Source organism: Meles meles, chromosome 2 (genome assembly GCF_922984935.1).
Source record: "Meles meles chromosome 2, mMelMel3.1 paternal haplotype, whole genome shotgun sequence".
In the NCBI taxonomy this organism is placed as follows: Eukaryota; Metazoa; Chordata; class Mammalia; order Carnivora; family Mustelidae; genus Meles; species Meles meles.
Window position 1 is genome coordinate 70,828,701 of NC_060067.1, and position 15,745 is coordinate 70,844,445.

General features: G+C 38.2%; 1 protein-coding gene across 4 annotated transcripts in view; it reads left to right on the plus strand.

Moving 5' to 3' along the window:
* Positions 1 to 1,015: 1,015 nt before the first annotated feature.
* INPP4B (inositol polyphosphate-4-phosphatase type II B) overlaps positions 1,016 to 15,745 on the plus strand; it is a 563,252-nt gene continuing 548,522 nt past the window's right edge. For all 4 annotated transcript variants that reach the window (XM_045992576.1, XM_045992594.1, XM_045992567.1 and 1 more), the window contains exon 1: positions 1,016 to 1,094. The gene's annotated coding sequence lies outside the window, so the exon portion shown is untranslated. The remainder of the gene's footprint in view (positions 1,095 to 15,745) is intronic.

The following is a 15,745-nucleotide window of genomic DNA, read 5'->3' on the forward strand; positions in this document are numbered from 1 at the left end:
AATAATTATGATACTGTTATGAAGTTGATACTGTCTGTTTCAGAAGGCTATAGAATTGAACAAACACTGGCCAGAATTATCTTTCAGCTTTTACAAATATAAGGTCAAAATAGAAATGAATAAAGGAAGACCAGGTAGTCTTCCCTTTCCATCTGGCCCTCCAGTGGCCATCTAGAATTTATTAGACAGAGAAACAGAATGTATATGTGTGTAAAATCCTGTGTAATTCGAAAATACTCTTTCTTATTTGTATGCATATACAGACTAAAAATGTGGGTGGAATGTTTAAATAATTCATTAATTTACTATCTCATTCATCTAAAAATTTAAGAGAAAATCACAACTTAATTTATATTTAGCTTCTATTTTCTGCAAAATAGTTACATTTGAAAAGGTCAGGACAATTGACCTATAAGTATTAATAATCCTTTTGCAATTACCAAAATAATTTGTTCCATGTGCCTATAAAATGTTTCCCAGACTTACTGGATTATTACCTACTGAGAAGTTCAAAAATATCTATTTGATATTTTTTCCAACTGAGAAGCACTTTTTGCCTCAATCCCTCGATAGCACTGAATTGTGTATTGAAGTGTGTCCTAGCAAATAATACCTTCAGTAGCTGTTAAGTTTATCTATGATTACCTAACAAGATTAGTAATGTATTTCTTTTCTCTTAATGTAGCGGTGATGGGAAAGAAACCATTGTTTTGTGAGAGTTGTCACTTTTGAGTATTTTTGGGAAAAACCTACAAAGTACCCCGTGTTCATCAACTTCTTTGGGATGCTTAGAAATTCACATGATATTAAGGAGAGAGAGAAAGGAAATGATGATGACCGCACTGAAATCCAAAAGGCACGTCCTTTCTTTATTTCTCCATTTTATAAGTCCCGTTTTTATGTGAGGGAAACTGGAAGAGTTTCCGGTAAGCAAGCTGACTCCAGGGTGATTCAAGCATTCAGGTATTGTTGGGGCAGACTTTGGACCTTAGTGAGTCACCAGAAGTAATGAAGGTTCAGATCCTGAAAGTAAGGCTGGAGCCAGGAACTGACTTGAAAATGCAAGAAACAACTTGAGAAAAACAACTTTCTTGGTAAGATCAGACTACTCTTTCCCCTATAACTTATAGATCTATCCAACAGTAAATAGAAAAAGAAAAGAAAGAGAAAAGAAAAATCAAAACCAAGTTAAAATCGGAGTCAATGAATGTAGGAAAGAAAGCTTGGCCTTGAGCATACAGACTCCTGTTTTAGCTCCGGAACTATAATCCTTTAATTGAAGCTTTGCTCTGTCCCATAGCATTCAACTGTTACTAACAAATTTCATGAAGTGCCTATTTTGAAAACACGGTTGTTTTAGGCAAGCAGCGTCTTGAGGAAATTTGTGTTTTAATTGCAAGAAGGTAGAATATGATTTGAGAGTACCTGAATTAGAAATGTTTTTTATTCCTTTTCAGGAGCATAAATAAATAAACAGGAATAATGAAAAACCTTCCTTAGAGTATGTAATGAACTGTGTGGTTAGAGAAGAATTTAAAAATGATTACTTTGTGGTGATTTAGGACAAGCACTGTGATAATGTAAGGGATATGCCTTTCTCTGTGTACTTTGCCCAATGTGCATGAATTTACTTCATCGTTCTTACAGGTCCTAGAAATTTTGGGGGAAAAACTATATTTAATGAGAATGAAATAAGTATTACTTATTTCATTCATTCAACCTTTGAATGCATTAACTAGAATGAAGAGATTTTTCTCATTCATTTTACCTTTACTACTGAGAATAGGAGTACTCTGTTTTTAGCCTCATCATCTCCATTTAAGGGAAGGCTGGAGGGGCAGATTTTGGGCTTACCACCACCTTTTCTTTCTACCGGGAGCAAACGTCTGGAAAAATAACAAGTAGTTCATGACCAGAAACTTCTGTCTTTCTTTTTGTTAAGGCTAAGCTGTGACTTAAAACCCAGTGGGTTGAACAGTGGGGTCCTCTGCCCACCCTCAGAGCTGATCTCAGTCATGTTGCTGTATGTAGATTTAAATGTATTCAAAAGATGATTCTCTTTTTTTTCATGTAGCTATTCAGGATGTAACAGTTTTGCCAATTTGTATAGGGAATTGAAACCTAAAACTCCAGTTCCCATCTGCTCTTAACATTGGCTGAGAAACCTAGTGCAAAGTAAATTACCTACACCAGTGTCTTTTCCATCTAACCTACACCAGTGTCTTTTCCATCTAACCTATATATATATATATAGGTTATATATATATATATATATATTATATATATATATATAGGTTAGATGGAAAAGACACTGGTGTAGGTAATTTACTTTATATATATATACACACACACATACTTTATATATATATACACACACACATATATATATATACACACACATAAAAGTAATTTACTTTATATATATATACACACACACATATATATGTTAAGGAAATCCATATATATATATATATATAATATATATATATATATATATTTGGATGTGCAGGATCAGATACATGTAAACGTAAAATGATTGCACTGAAACCACTGATCTCTGAGGTTGACTAGGCTCTGACAGTCAATCACGTGACTGTTGAAAGCCGGAGACTGCTCTTACTTGAAACTGAGGAACATGAAATTTACTCTTAGATAAAGTCCAGTGGAACTCAGAGATAAAAGGGGAACTTCACCTTTTCCTTTACATTTTTTATGAGTTGCTTATAATTTTGCACATATATGTAATTGTTTGTGGACTTAGAAATTGACATTTGCAGGGGTGCCTGGGTGGCTCGGTGGGTTAAGGCCTCTGCCTTCAGCTCAGGTCATGATCTCAGGGTCCTGGGATCAGGCCCCACACCGGGCTCTCTGCTCAGCATGGAGCCTGCTTCCCTTCTTCTCTCTCTGCCTGCCTCTCTGTCTACTTGTGATCTCTGTCTGTCAAGTAAATGAATAAAATCTTAAAAAAAAAAAAAGAAATTAACATTTGCAGAAGCTTGCAGTTCTTATTAATCCCTTGCAGAGTCTCCATATACATTGAACTTCATGTAGGCTATAGAAATCTCTTCCTCCCTTTCTTCTTCCCTCCGTTCCTTCCTTTCCTTCTTTCTCCCTCCATAGAAATTTCTGAACTTAGCAGATTTGGGGTTAAGTACTGATTCTGCTTCTTTCTGGCCTTGTAGCACTGCAAGTTACATGTTCTCTTCAAGCTCAGTTTCTTAATGGAAAATGCAATCATTCTCTTTCCCAGACTGGAGACTGACCTTTCCTGCTGCCTGCTCAGTGTAGTAAACAGAGATCTTCCTTTCACTGCTTCTGCAGACCCTTCACATTCAATGAGTACAAAAATCATTTCGAGTCTTCTTCATATCATTTCTCAGCTTACTCTCCACCATTTCTGTGGCCATTACCCTTGTTGAGATTATTGTGACAGTGCACTTGAAATAATATATCAGATATTATTTCATATATCATATTCATATTCATATATTTCATATATCATATTCATATATCATATATAAATAATATATCAGATAACAGGCACAAATACCTTCTATAGTATTTATTTATACCCTTGATTTTGTATCTTATTATCTGCAGCCAGTTTAATCTTCTTAAGGCATGACTCTCATCCTGTAATTTTTTCCTTAAACCTCTTTAAATGGATTTCTTTGTGAAAAGAATGAAGGCCAAACCGGAAGTGCTTCTAACACATGAGTGTAATATTAGCTTGATTAGGCTCTGACCATCAATACATTTTCTCTGACACTTCCTCAGAATTTAAATTCAGACTCTGCATTTTTGGCAAAGATACCAGAAACTAAGATTACGAATTTCTCAGCATATCATATCAGAAGTCATTTGATGTTTATTTGTTCCATTACTAAAAATGGTAACTTGGTGAAGGTGATGGCTGCTGGGTTTCTCCACTGCAGTTACTATGTTTCTTTGGGCACAGTAAGGATCTTATGAGGACATAATTTGAGAATACTTAAGTATCTTGTTATTTATCACACTTTCACCACTAATTTTAGTATCCACTGATGTTTTTCTGTCTGAAACAATTATTACTGTGGTGTTTGCCAAATGGTGATTTTCAATTTCAATCATTCCTTCATCTACAGATACTAGTTGGAAATTTATGGTAAGGAAAAGTTTATGCTTTTCTATATTTATTCATTGATCTTGTTCTTTCATTATTTATATTTGTAAGGACAAATGAATTCCTTAGATTATAATCTATCACAATCATTATTTATTTTCTTGTTCAGTTTTCCCAGACTTGGCCTTTGGGAATTCCCTTCAAGTTGGCTCCTATATCTTTTTCAAATGTGTCCATCCTTACCCACTTCTTAAATTACTTCCATATATTCTGACACCGCAAGATATTTCAGACTCATCTTGTACTTTCCCTGCCCTAATTCTACAGCCATATATTTCTCCAAGGACTCACAGTTTTCTGGTATTGAAGGATTGTATTTACAAACCAAGATTTGGGCACTAGGTGGACTCACTGGCTTTGGGGTATCACAATACTAGTACTCTTGAGAATTCTCAAGATCACGACAAACAAAGAATGACCGAGGACCAGTTCCATATTAAAGGAATCTAAGGAAACACAACTAAATGTAAAGTGTGATTTTTGCCTTGGATCCTGGACCAAAAGAGAACATTATGAGTAATGAAATATGAGTAAGTTTTGTAAGTTAAATAATGTAGTATGTTATATTATAATTTTATACATACTGATCTCCCTGTCATGGTGAAGTCAAAGTAACATGATAATCCACATATCATTGATTTTGAATATCACCCCACACTTGTCAGGATGACTAAGATCAACAACACAAGAAACAACAGGTGTTGGCGAGGACGTGGAGAAAAGAGAACCCTCTTGCACTGTTAGTGGGAATGCAAATTAGTGTAGCCACTCTGAAAAACAGTATGGGGTTTCCTCAAAAAGTTAGAAATAGAAGTGCCCTGTGATTCAGCATTCACACTACTGAATACTTACCCAAGTAATACAAAAATACTATTTCAAAGGTACACATGCACCCTTGTATTTATAGCAGCATTATTTAAATAGCCAAGAGTCTCCATATAATGTATTTCATTGTGTATATACAATGAAATGTTATTCAACCATGAAAAATAATGAAATCTTGCCATTTGCAAAGACATGGATGGAGTAGAGAATATAATGCTAAACAAAGTAAGTCAGTCAGAGAAAAATACGGCATGATTTCACTCACATGTGGAATTTAAGAAACAAAACAAACAAGCAAAGGAGCGGGGAGAGAGAGAGAGAGAGAGAACAAGACACAGACTCTTAACTATAGAGAAAAAAACTGATAGTTTTGAGAGGGGAAGGTTTGGGGGGGTAGAAAAGGTGATGGGGTTTAGGGAGTACACTTGTTGTGATGAGCACTGGGTGATGTATGGAAATGTTAAATCACTATTTACTACACATGCCACTAATATAACACTGTATGTTAACTAACTGGAATTAAAATAAAAACTTGAAAAAGATTCAGGTGTCTACAACTGAAGAAACTTATATGAGTTAGGGGCAAGATAACTTAGAAATAACTTTACCATTTAGGAACCTTGAAATTAATTATTATGTATATCAAAAGTTACCTAATTAATCTCCTTTTTTTAAAAAGATTTATTTATTTGAGAGAGAAAGAGAGAGAGCATGAGCAGGGGGAGGGGCAGAGGGACAGAGAGATAAGCAGACTCCTCGCTGAGTGTGGGACCCAACATGGGGCTTGATTCCAGGACCCTGAGATCATGACCTGAGCTGAAGCCACACAGGAACCCCTAATTATTCTCCTTTTGATGAACATTTATGTTGCTTATATTTTCCATGAAAATATATAAGGCTATATTAAATATATTTGGTTCAAACATTTTCAAACAGTTGAAAATCTACTTGGGATACATTTCTTTTTTTTTTTTAAAGTGTTTTTTTTTTAAGATTTTATTTATTTATTTGACAGGGAGAGAGATCACAAGTAGGCAGAGAGGCAGGCAGAGAGAGAGGAGGAAGCGGGCTCCCTGCGGAGCAGAGAGCCCGATGCGAGGCTGGATCCCAGGACCCTGAGATCATGACCTGAGCGGAAGGCAGCGGCTTAATCCACTGAGCCACCCAGGCGCCCCTTGGGATACATTTCTTGAAGTGACGTTGACTAAATAATTTATGGTACAGCCATAAGCAATATGAAGTTATTAAAACTTATCATATAGATCAATATTTGGCTAACTATAGCCTACGGGCCGGATCATTTGTGTCCACCCACTTGCTTTTTGTCTAATGCTGCTTGCCTGCTACAGTGCAGAGACAAGACTTGTGTGACTTCAACTGGGACCATATGGCTCAAAAACCCTAAAACATTTATTATCTGACCCTTTTCAGAAAATGTTTCCAGGCCCTGATATAGATTATTATTAATATGTAGGCTGACAATATTGCTGAGTGCAAAGGAGGCATTTTTATTACATATCATATGTATTACATTAATATTTAATAATAAAGTTTAAATCAAATATCCAATTTATTTAAAATTATGTAAAATTGTGAGCAAGAGACTCAGCAAGGTTGTTCACCAAAGTGCATAAGTAGTTCTTTTTTTTTTTACATTCTTATTTATACTTTTCTGCATACTCTACATTCTCTTAAAAGTGTTGTCATAGATTGTTTGCACATTTATACTTTAACTCCTCAAACCCCTCTCTTCAGTCTTCTGTGCCTGAAACTAGTGAAACAAGACAGCAAAGATCACAAGAGACTTTGAATGACACTTCTTAGTTTTTAAGTAGGGTGAGCACACATGGCAGATTGCCTTGGGGCAGGGCTGGTTTGTGGCAATGTCAGCTCAGCCATGAGTTTCTCTTACTTCTGTGGTGGTTCTTCACAGCCTCCAAAGCCACTCTTTGTCTCTTATGTGTCCTTTGAGTGCCGATGACCTCTGGGCTCTGTCATGGGCCTCGCCCCTTCTCACTCTATTCGCTCTTCTGGGATCTCCCCCAATTCCCATAGTTTGGTTTACACCTGTATACTGATGACTCCTAATCAGTACTGCTCATATGCAAAGCAATGCTTTCCAGGTATTTTTAAGGTATCTCATATCTCATGTAATCTGGAAGTTGTCCTTGATATTTCCCCTCCCCTCCATCATCCATTCCTCCAATCAACAAAAATCTCTGGCAGCCTAACTTCCTAACTATTTCATACATCAGTCCTCAGCCTTACTACCACTGTGCAATTCTCTTATTCTTAACTCTGTCACCACCGTGCCTTTAAGTTACCTAAACAGACCACAGTCAGAAAACTCAGTCCTAAATAACAACCTGAAAATAATAGAGAGAGTGCTCAAGTCACTCTCTTTTTAAAATCACTTCAGGAGACCTGCCATTGCCTAGTGATGTTTTTTTAAAGTGTAGTCCATGAACAATCTTTATCACACTCCCCCCATCCAGGATTACCTATTAAAAATGTAAAAAGTCTGCAGCCCAAAGTCTGGCCTCCATTACAGTTACTGAATCAGAATTTATGGGTGATAGAGGCCTAGAAATTTTTATTCTTAACACAACCAGATGATTTTCATGTGCTTTAATGTTCGAGAACTACTGGCCTAGACCTATATCAATCATCCCAAGGTATTTATGAGAGCAGCCAAAGCCTTCCACGGTGTTGTTCTCACTAATTTCTCTAGCCTCATTTCCTGGATTTCCCGACTAAAACTTTACACTCTGTAATATAAATTTCTGTACCTTCCTGCTTATACCTTTCTGTTTAACTTCGGTATATCTTTACCATTCCCCCTAACTCCAATACTTCTCCCTGCTTGCTTCACCTGGCTCATTCATAAATATATTAAAAGTCTTCACTCAAGTGTCTTCTGCTGTAAGACTTCCTGATCTCCTTTGCACAGACTTTGCAACATGGAGCTCTGTCGCCTGAATGTATCACTACTGAGCCCTGTCATCATGCCTGGCACGCAGTTAATACTCAATAAAATTTTGACAACTTGAGTTTGAGATAGACTTATATGAAGCTTCTTAGAATGTATGGATTCTATCCATTATTTTTATTGCATAACAAATCACCACAAAACTTTGAGGCTTTAAATAACAACTTATTTAGCTTATAATTCTGTGGGTTGACAGTTTGGCTGGGATTGGTTGAGCAGTTCTTGTGCTGCTACAATTTGGGCTATTCACCTGTCTGTGGTCAGCTGCTGGCCAGCTGGGTGGCTTTGCTTCAGGTGGCTTTGGCTGGGTGATTTTTCGCTGGAGCAGTGACAATTTGCAGTGACTCCTTTGTCTTGTAGAAGGCTAGACTGACCAGTCTTGAGATGTGTTCAGATGGAGGCAGCAGGTTCTAGGAGAGAGACAGAGAGAGAGAAAGAGTGGGAGAATGAGGTGGGAAGAAAAACTGAAAATTCTTTTAAGTATTATTCTCAGAACTGGCACAAAATCCTTTTTGCCACTTATTAGCTAAAGTAAATTACACCACCAGCCCAAATTCATGATAGGCAAGTAGACTTCACTTCTTGATTGGAGGCACTACAAAGTATTATGGCCATTTTGGTCATCTACTGCATGGGTCTAATGTATATGAATTTATAGTTGTCATTTATAAGTAAACGGATTCTAATATTTCATCACTACCATCACTCTCACCTTGTAAATATTCTTATTTTGTTTTATCTTCAAACCATTCCATTGCCAAATGTTACTGTTTCTTCTCTAGCTCTGTTACCAGAGTACCCTTTGCATCTATTCATGGGCAATATAAACAGGCATGTACCATTCAATTAATTACTTGGATTTGGTTAAGTCTTTCAAATGAAGCTAACATTCCCAGGCACAGCAAACTACAGACTCTGAGAATGGACATACTACGCATCAGAAAATGTACCATCCTTGTATACTTGAATGTTACCTTTCATTTTCAGCTTACTGCCTTAAAAAATTGACAGTACCTTGCTTTCATTCTGTGGTATCAGTTGACCTATTTTCTGTTTTGAAAGTGATATTCATCTTTCTGCCTACTAGAGGGGTTCTTCACTGCTAAAAAGAACTTCCCTTAAAGGGCAAGCAATCCAAGGTCAAGTTTGCTGGCCTCTTCACTGGCAAGGTGGGCTACACTCTGACTTAGAGCTCGTGCTCTGAGCCCTAGCATTCATTATTAAAGTCTGTGCCTTCCTGTCCTGATTTCCATGGTCAGTCTGGGAACTTTAACTTTATTGGCATTTAATTTCATTTTCTCACCAGACCTTAAAAGGAAATCTAGCAATATCTGATATTTGCAAATAATATGAAATGCGAGAAGGGCATGGAAATTATTAAGTAGGCTTTTAAGTTTCCTACACTAGGGACTTTTTTTTTTTTTTTTTGGCCTTATTTCTCTAATTTTCCTCCTCATGGATTCTGAATTAAACTCTCAGCAATCTTTACTTTTTTTCTTTAACACTAAAACAGATTTTATGCAAGCACGTGGGAACTGGGCATTTCTGTTTCTAAGAAGCAACATAATTTCTTTCTTATTTCTGAGGACACCTTGGTCACAGTGCTTTCCTGTTTGTGGCCTCACTGAAGCTTAGAACATCCAAGCCTGTCATTCACCAAGGGGAAAAAGTCATAGAATTTGCTTTGTGACCTGGGGTATATGGGATGTACGTGTACATTGCAAAACTTAATGCATAAAGCTGCTACTTTCGATACAGTCTGGCTCATGAAGAGATGGGATTTAGCTGCTTATAATGAGAATTTGATGTGACTGGAAATTGAACAGAAGCATCTTTTTATTGAAGGTGGTGAGCCTTATACCAATCATTTAGTGCCAAAAGTTACTGTTTTTCACATTACTTTCCAACTATAAAACATTTCAGAACCCTATAAGAAAATCCTTGTCCTTGTTCAAGCAACAAAAAACTTGGTAACTTTTTCTTTACATCCACATGATGCAAAATAACATATTAATATCTCCTTACCCCCCCTTTTTAAACATCTGTCTCTGATGTTCTTCATGTTAAAGGTCTTCCTTCCCTCCTTCTAGGTCAGAACCGTCCTCTGATGAAATCTCATTTTTCCCTCTTTTCTTCTCCTGTGAGAATCTCAAGGAAGAAAAGAAAAGAGAAAGAAAAATAGAAACCTAGACACGATGCTGGAGATTTGAAATGTACATAGAAACTTTTTGAAAAAAAAAAAAAAAGATGTGTTTTTAGACTTTAGTTAGAATCTTTCTTACAATGTGTGCATAAACAAGCATTTCAGTTGGTACAGATCTTTAAAACAGGAAGAGTGCCAACAAAACTTGAGTCAGACATTTGAATTAGTTAGGGGGAAAGCATTCTATTTCTTGTTCCATTCACAAATCAACTTTAGAAACAGTCATATGAATTTTCTCATTCAGTTTTTCCATTTATAAAATGGGTATCAATTCAAGTAAAAAAAATTTGTGAGTTGATTTCTGTTTCAGAAGTGTATTTTTATTTCATCTCAGATATCATTTTTAAGCAGTAGTACACTCTTACCTACCAGAGAATATATTTAGAAAAATTAGTGAGTAGATATTTGTAATTTTAAAAGAAAATTTGTCTTTTAGTGGACCTGATGAAAAAAAATTAAATTTTTTTTATCTTCCACAAATAAGTGAGTTATTCCATTAGTGAGTTTAGCTCTACTTTATATATTCTGTTGAATTTCAGTTTGGTTGTCCTAAGTATTTTTCTCTGGTTTGGCAACTAATCCCTATATAAAAGCAGGATACTAAAAGGATCACTTCAGTTTTTAGCAAAATGAGAGTAAATGTTTTGTCAACCTGTGTGAGGCTGATTTTTTAAAAAATCAATACCAGCATTTATGAGCTTTCAGGATTAGGAAGATCTTAAATGCCACACACACAGAGCTGGCTGTCCTCACAGCTGTGGAAGAGAGGACAGAACAAGTCTGTCATTCCCATGGGGGGTTAGGTGTGTTTAGAAGAGGTACAGGGCAGTGGCAGAAGGGCTTTCAGAAGATGTCTTACAAACTACAGGCTTGCAATGTTGAGGGTTAAATGTTGTCAACACACTTCTGGGGTCATCTCCAAAAGAAAATGGTGCTGCATCAACCCCATTTTGTGAAGTTAGAGGGAAAAAAATTTCTTTACTTGTATTTCCTGCTTCTCCTCTGATGTGATGTTATGAGAGGTGAGGATGCTGGGGGGAGTCCAGTCCCCCTACACCACCCAGGTGTCTCCAGGAAAACTGGGGAGCAGAGTGACGGCCACACTGATCCTACTGTAGACTTCATTTTAGTGGGTATAAAAGCTATCTCTGTGAGTTAGATGTAAATAAATAACTCAAAACATTTTCATCATGTAATGTGAGGAACGAGAGGAAGCGATAATAAAGAGTAATTCAACAGCTTTCTTTTCTCATTATTTTGGTGTACTTTTCGCAAAATGTTCAGTTTATGCACTGAGCATTTAAAGTTAATTCCAGGGTTAGGCATACTACTGTCATAATTAATACATGTGTTGAATTATCCTTGGTTTGTTATAAAGGACTATGATGAAAAGTTTCAATATGTAAAAATGTGCAGGTGGCACTCTGGAATTAAACCACAAAATATATTGATAAACTGATAGGTATGGGGGCGCCTGGGTGGCTCAGTGGGTTAAGGCCTCTGCCTTCGGCTCAGGTCATGATCCCAGGGTCCTGGGATCGAGCCCCACATCGGGCTCTCTGCTCCTCGGGGAGCCTGCTTCCTCCTCTCTCTCTGCCTGCCTCTCTGCCTAGTTGTGATTTCTCTCTGTCAAATAAATAAAATATTAAAAAAAAAAAACCTGATAGGTATGATTTTATTAGTTGGGACCCTGTTCCATATGAAGGAACTACAAGTTGCTTTCACTTTTCTTTTCTTTTCTTTTCTTTTTTTTTGGTTGAGATGGGTACACTTTATTTTTTGTTTTATTTCATTTTTTTAAATTTAATTTAATTAATTTTTTTCAGTGTTCCAAAATTCATGTTTATGCACCACACCCAGTGCTCCATGCAATATGTGCCCTCTTTAATACCCACTACCAGGCTCACCCAACCTCCAACCCCCTCCCTTCCAAACCTCTCAGTTTGTTTCTCAGAGTCCACAGTCTCATGGTTTGTGTCCCCTGCCAATTTCCCCTGACTCACTTCTCCTCTCCATCTCCTAATGTCCTCCATATTATTCCTTATGCTCCACAAGTAAGTGAAACCATATGATAATTGACTCTGTCTGCTTGACTTATTTCAGTCAGCATAATCTCCTCCAGTCCTGTCCATGTTGATACAAAAGTTGAATATTCATCCTTTCTGATGGAGGCATAATACTCCATCATATACATGGACCATATCTTCTTTATCCATTCGTCTGTTGAAGGGCATCTTGGTTCTTTCCACAGTTTGGGAACTGTGGCCATTGCTGCTATGAACATTGGGGTACAGGTGGCCCTTCTCTTCATGACATCTGTATCTTTGGGGTAAATACCCAGTAGTGCAATTGCAGGGTCATAGGGTAGTTCTGTTTTTAATTTCTTAAGGAATCTCCACATTGTTTTCCAAGTGGCTACACCAACTTGCATTCCCACCAACAGTGTAAGAGGGTTCCGCTTCTTCTACATCCTCTCCAACACTTGTTATTTACTGTCTTGTTGATTTTGGCCATTCTAACTGGTGTAAAGTGGTATCTCAATGTGGTTTTGATTTGAATTTCCCTGATGGCTAAGGATGATGAACATTTTTTCATGTGTCTGTTAACCATTTGTATGACTTCTTTGGAGGACTGTCTGTTCATGTCTTCTGCCCATTTTTTGACTTGATTATCTGTTTTGTGTGTGTTGAGTTTGGGGAGTTCTTTATAGATTACAAGTTGCTTTAAATAAGACATCCTTATTCTTTTATGCTCTCAAATATTACATGCAGTTACTCATAAAAATGAGAGGTAAATGCTCCATTTTTAATCTTGGTGCATTAAATACAAGGTATGCATTAAAAACTAACGTTAGAAAAATGCTCCTCAAGTTACAAAAATAAAACAAGCAAAAACAGACAGTAAAATAAAATGGTGGCAGCATAACCACTCTGCTACCTCGGGTTCTCTCTGGCTCTTAACACACATCCTGTCATTTCATCAGTCAGTGAGAACATATTCATTTCTTTACATCTCACTGCAAAAAAAAGTTTGCTTTTTGTCAGCTAAATATGAGGAGCATTGTCATAACTGTGAGGGCATTTGCCCTTTAGCCAACCAACCACTGCAAGAATTGCAGAGCCACAATGACAGAATTACCGTGCCTTGGACACCACTAGCATGCTGGGTCTCAACCGCCCCCCCCTCCTTTGGGCTGCATGGAGAAGTAAGGCTGCTCTGAGTCCTTGGAGATGGGAGGCACATGGGCCCATCTCTAGCTAATGAGCAGTGAGAGGAGGTAATATGTGTTAATTCCAGGTCAAGACTATGGAAACCCCCTTGTGATCCTTGGGTCTCTCTTCAGCTGCCAGGAAATAAGGAGAGGGAGTTCCCCCTAATGTTGAATCTTTAAGAAACTGAGGCCTCCTTGAACCCAGGTTCCTAACTCCTACATAGAGCAAATTCTCCACCACCTCTCAACACCCATTACATATTTATGAGGAGGAGGAAATGAAACTTTCTTATGTTATTTCACTGAGATTTCCAGGTAAATTGTTAAGAGCAGCAACCTAGTCTAGCCTGAATAATTCCTATGGATTGGATAATTTCTTCACCTTTAGGCCTTATATTCAGGTATATTATTAATACTTGTTTCTAGATGCAGCCCTATTTCCTCAACATTTAGCTATCATCTTCCTTCTTTCCTTATTTTCTGTTGCCAAATTTAAATTGTTGTCAGTGTCTTATTTGGGCCAGGACTATTAATTTTGGAAGAGGGGGAGGGGAGGGAAGGTAGGGGGCAAGGACAAATAAATGCTGTGAACCCAGAGGACAGAGCGGAGTCAGCCTGGATAGCAAGCCAAAAGGGACAGAACAGGCAATGAGTGACCTGAGGCCACAGGATGGTCTTGAATTTCAGGAGTGAAGGTTGTGAAGATGACAGAAGAATGGTGCCATGTTTAGTGCCTATGGGCTCTTCCAGAAGTGTGAGGCGACAGGTGTAGGTTCAGGGTGTAGAATTCAGAATGAAAGAACGGGAACAACATTTTAAGATGGAAAAGGGCAATTATGGTTGTCTTGGTGGATACTAGGGATGTAGATTTAGAGCCTGCTAAGGAAGTTGAGTCTTAGAGGTAGAAGCACAGGGGGAGTGAGGCCACACCAGCTTGGAGAAGTCATGTTTCAAATACAAAGGTTAGAAATGGTGTTGACATTGTTGCTGCGCAACCTGTTCATCATTTCTCGTGGCTCTGGAAGAAGAACCAGAACCGAGAAAGGGAGGTAGGGGACTGAGCCCGCAGACAAAACCAGAGCTCTGCAGGAAGAGATGTTAGAGAACGGTGCAGTGGGGAACACTACTCTCTCTGAGAGACCTATGTTGGGGACTTCAAATCTATTTTTATATATTACTTGGCATGTGAGTTATATCAATTCCATCTTATTCTTCATCATAGATATTTCCTGCCACTACCTTTATAATTTATTCTATTTGTCAAATACCATAATGATTCTCCACAATTTGGGGGTTTATGTTTACCCAGGTAGGGTAGGTTTTGTGATGTAGTGTGGACATTAAGAAAAAACCCTCGAGGGGCACCTGGGTGGCTCAGTGGGTTAAAGCCTCTGCCTTCGGCTCAGGTCATGATCCCAGGGTCCTGGGATCGAGCCCTGCATCGGGCTCCCTGCTCGGAAGGGAGCCTGCTTCCTCTTCTCTCTCTGCCTGCCTCTCTGCCTACTTGTGATCTCTGTCAAATAAATAAAAAAAAAAAGAAAAGAAAAGAAAAAACCCTCGAGTGGGTGTCTGCAGTCTTGAGCATATAGCCAGACCCTACCACTGACAGCTGCCTGTGTGACCACCAGCAGGTCATGTGACCCCTCTGGCTCAGTCACTTCCTCTGTGGAAGCCGTGGGTCTCTGTGTTTGTGGGAGCTGGGGGAGGGAGAACTAAATGAACTTCAAAACCTTTGTGTCTCTTCAGTTCTCAGTGGTGAGTCTGACTTTCACAGAAACTGCAGTTCTGGGAAGTAGCAGAGCTTTACACACTCTTCCTCTTTGCCTCTTGTCTGTGTCAATCTTAACATCTGAACCTAAAATCAGCTCTAACTTTAACCCTTTCTTGGTTTTCTTCTCTTCACAACTATACCTCCCTACCCTGCAAACTGCCAGCCTTCCTCCAGCGATGTCAGCAGCTGTGAGTGCCTATGAAGATGCCCCCCCTTGCACCATCAACTGCTCCAGGCAGCCTCTTTGAAAGCTTCTCTCAGGATGAGCAGCTATGTGAAAACCAGACTCGGGTATAATACCAGAGTCTGGCTGCCGGCTCCCAGTGGTAACAGCAGGGCTGTTTTGTGTGGTATTGGTTTTGATACATCAGTGAAAAGAGAAGAAAGAGCCCGTCTTGGCCCTCTGTCTTCTCTTCTCCTGCTTATATATATATGGGGAGATAGTTTATATATATATGGGGAGATACATGGGGAGATAGGTATCAGCTTCGATGATCAAAACTGCAATCAATACTTTCCTCGGCAATTTGTGCATCTCTTTAGGCCTTTATTCTTCTTGCTATAACTGCAAAGCTCACCTTTAT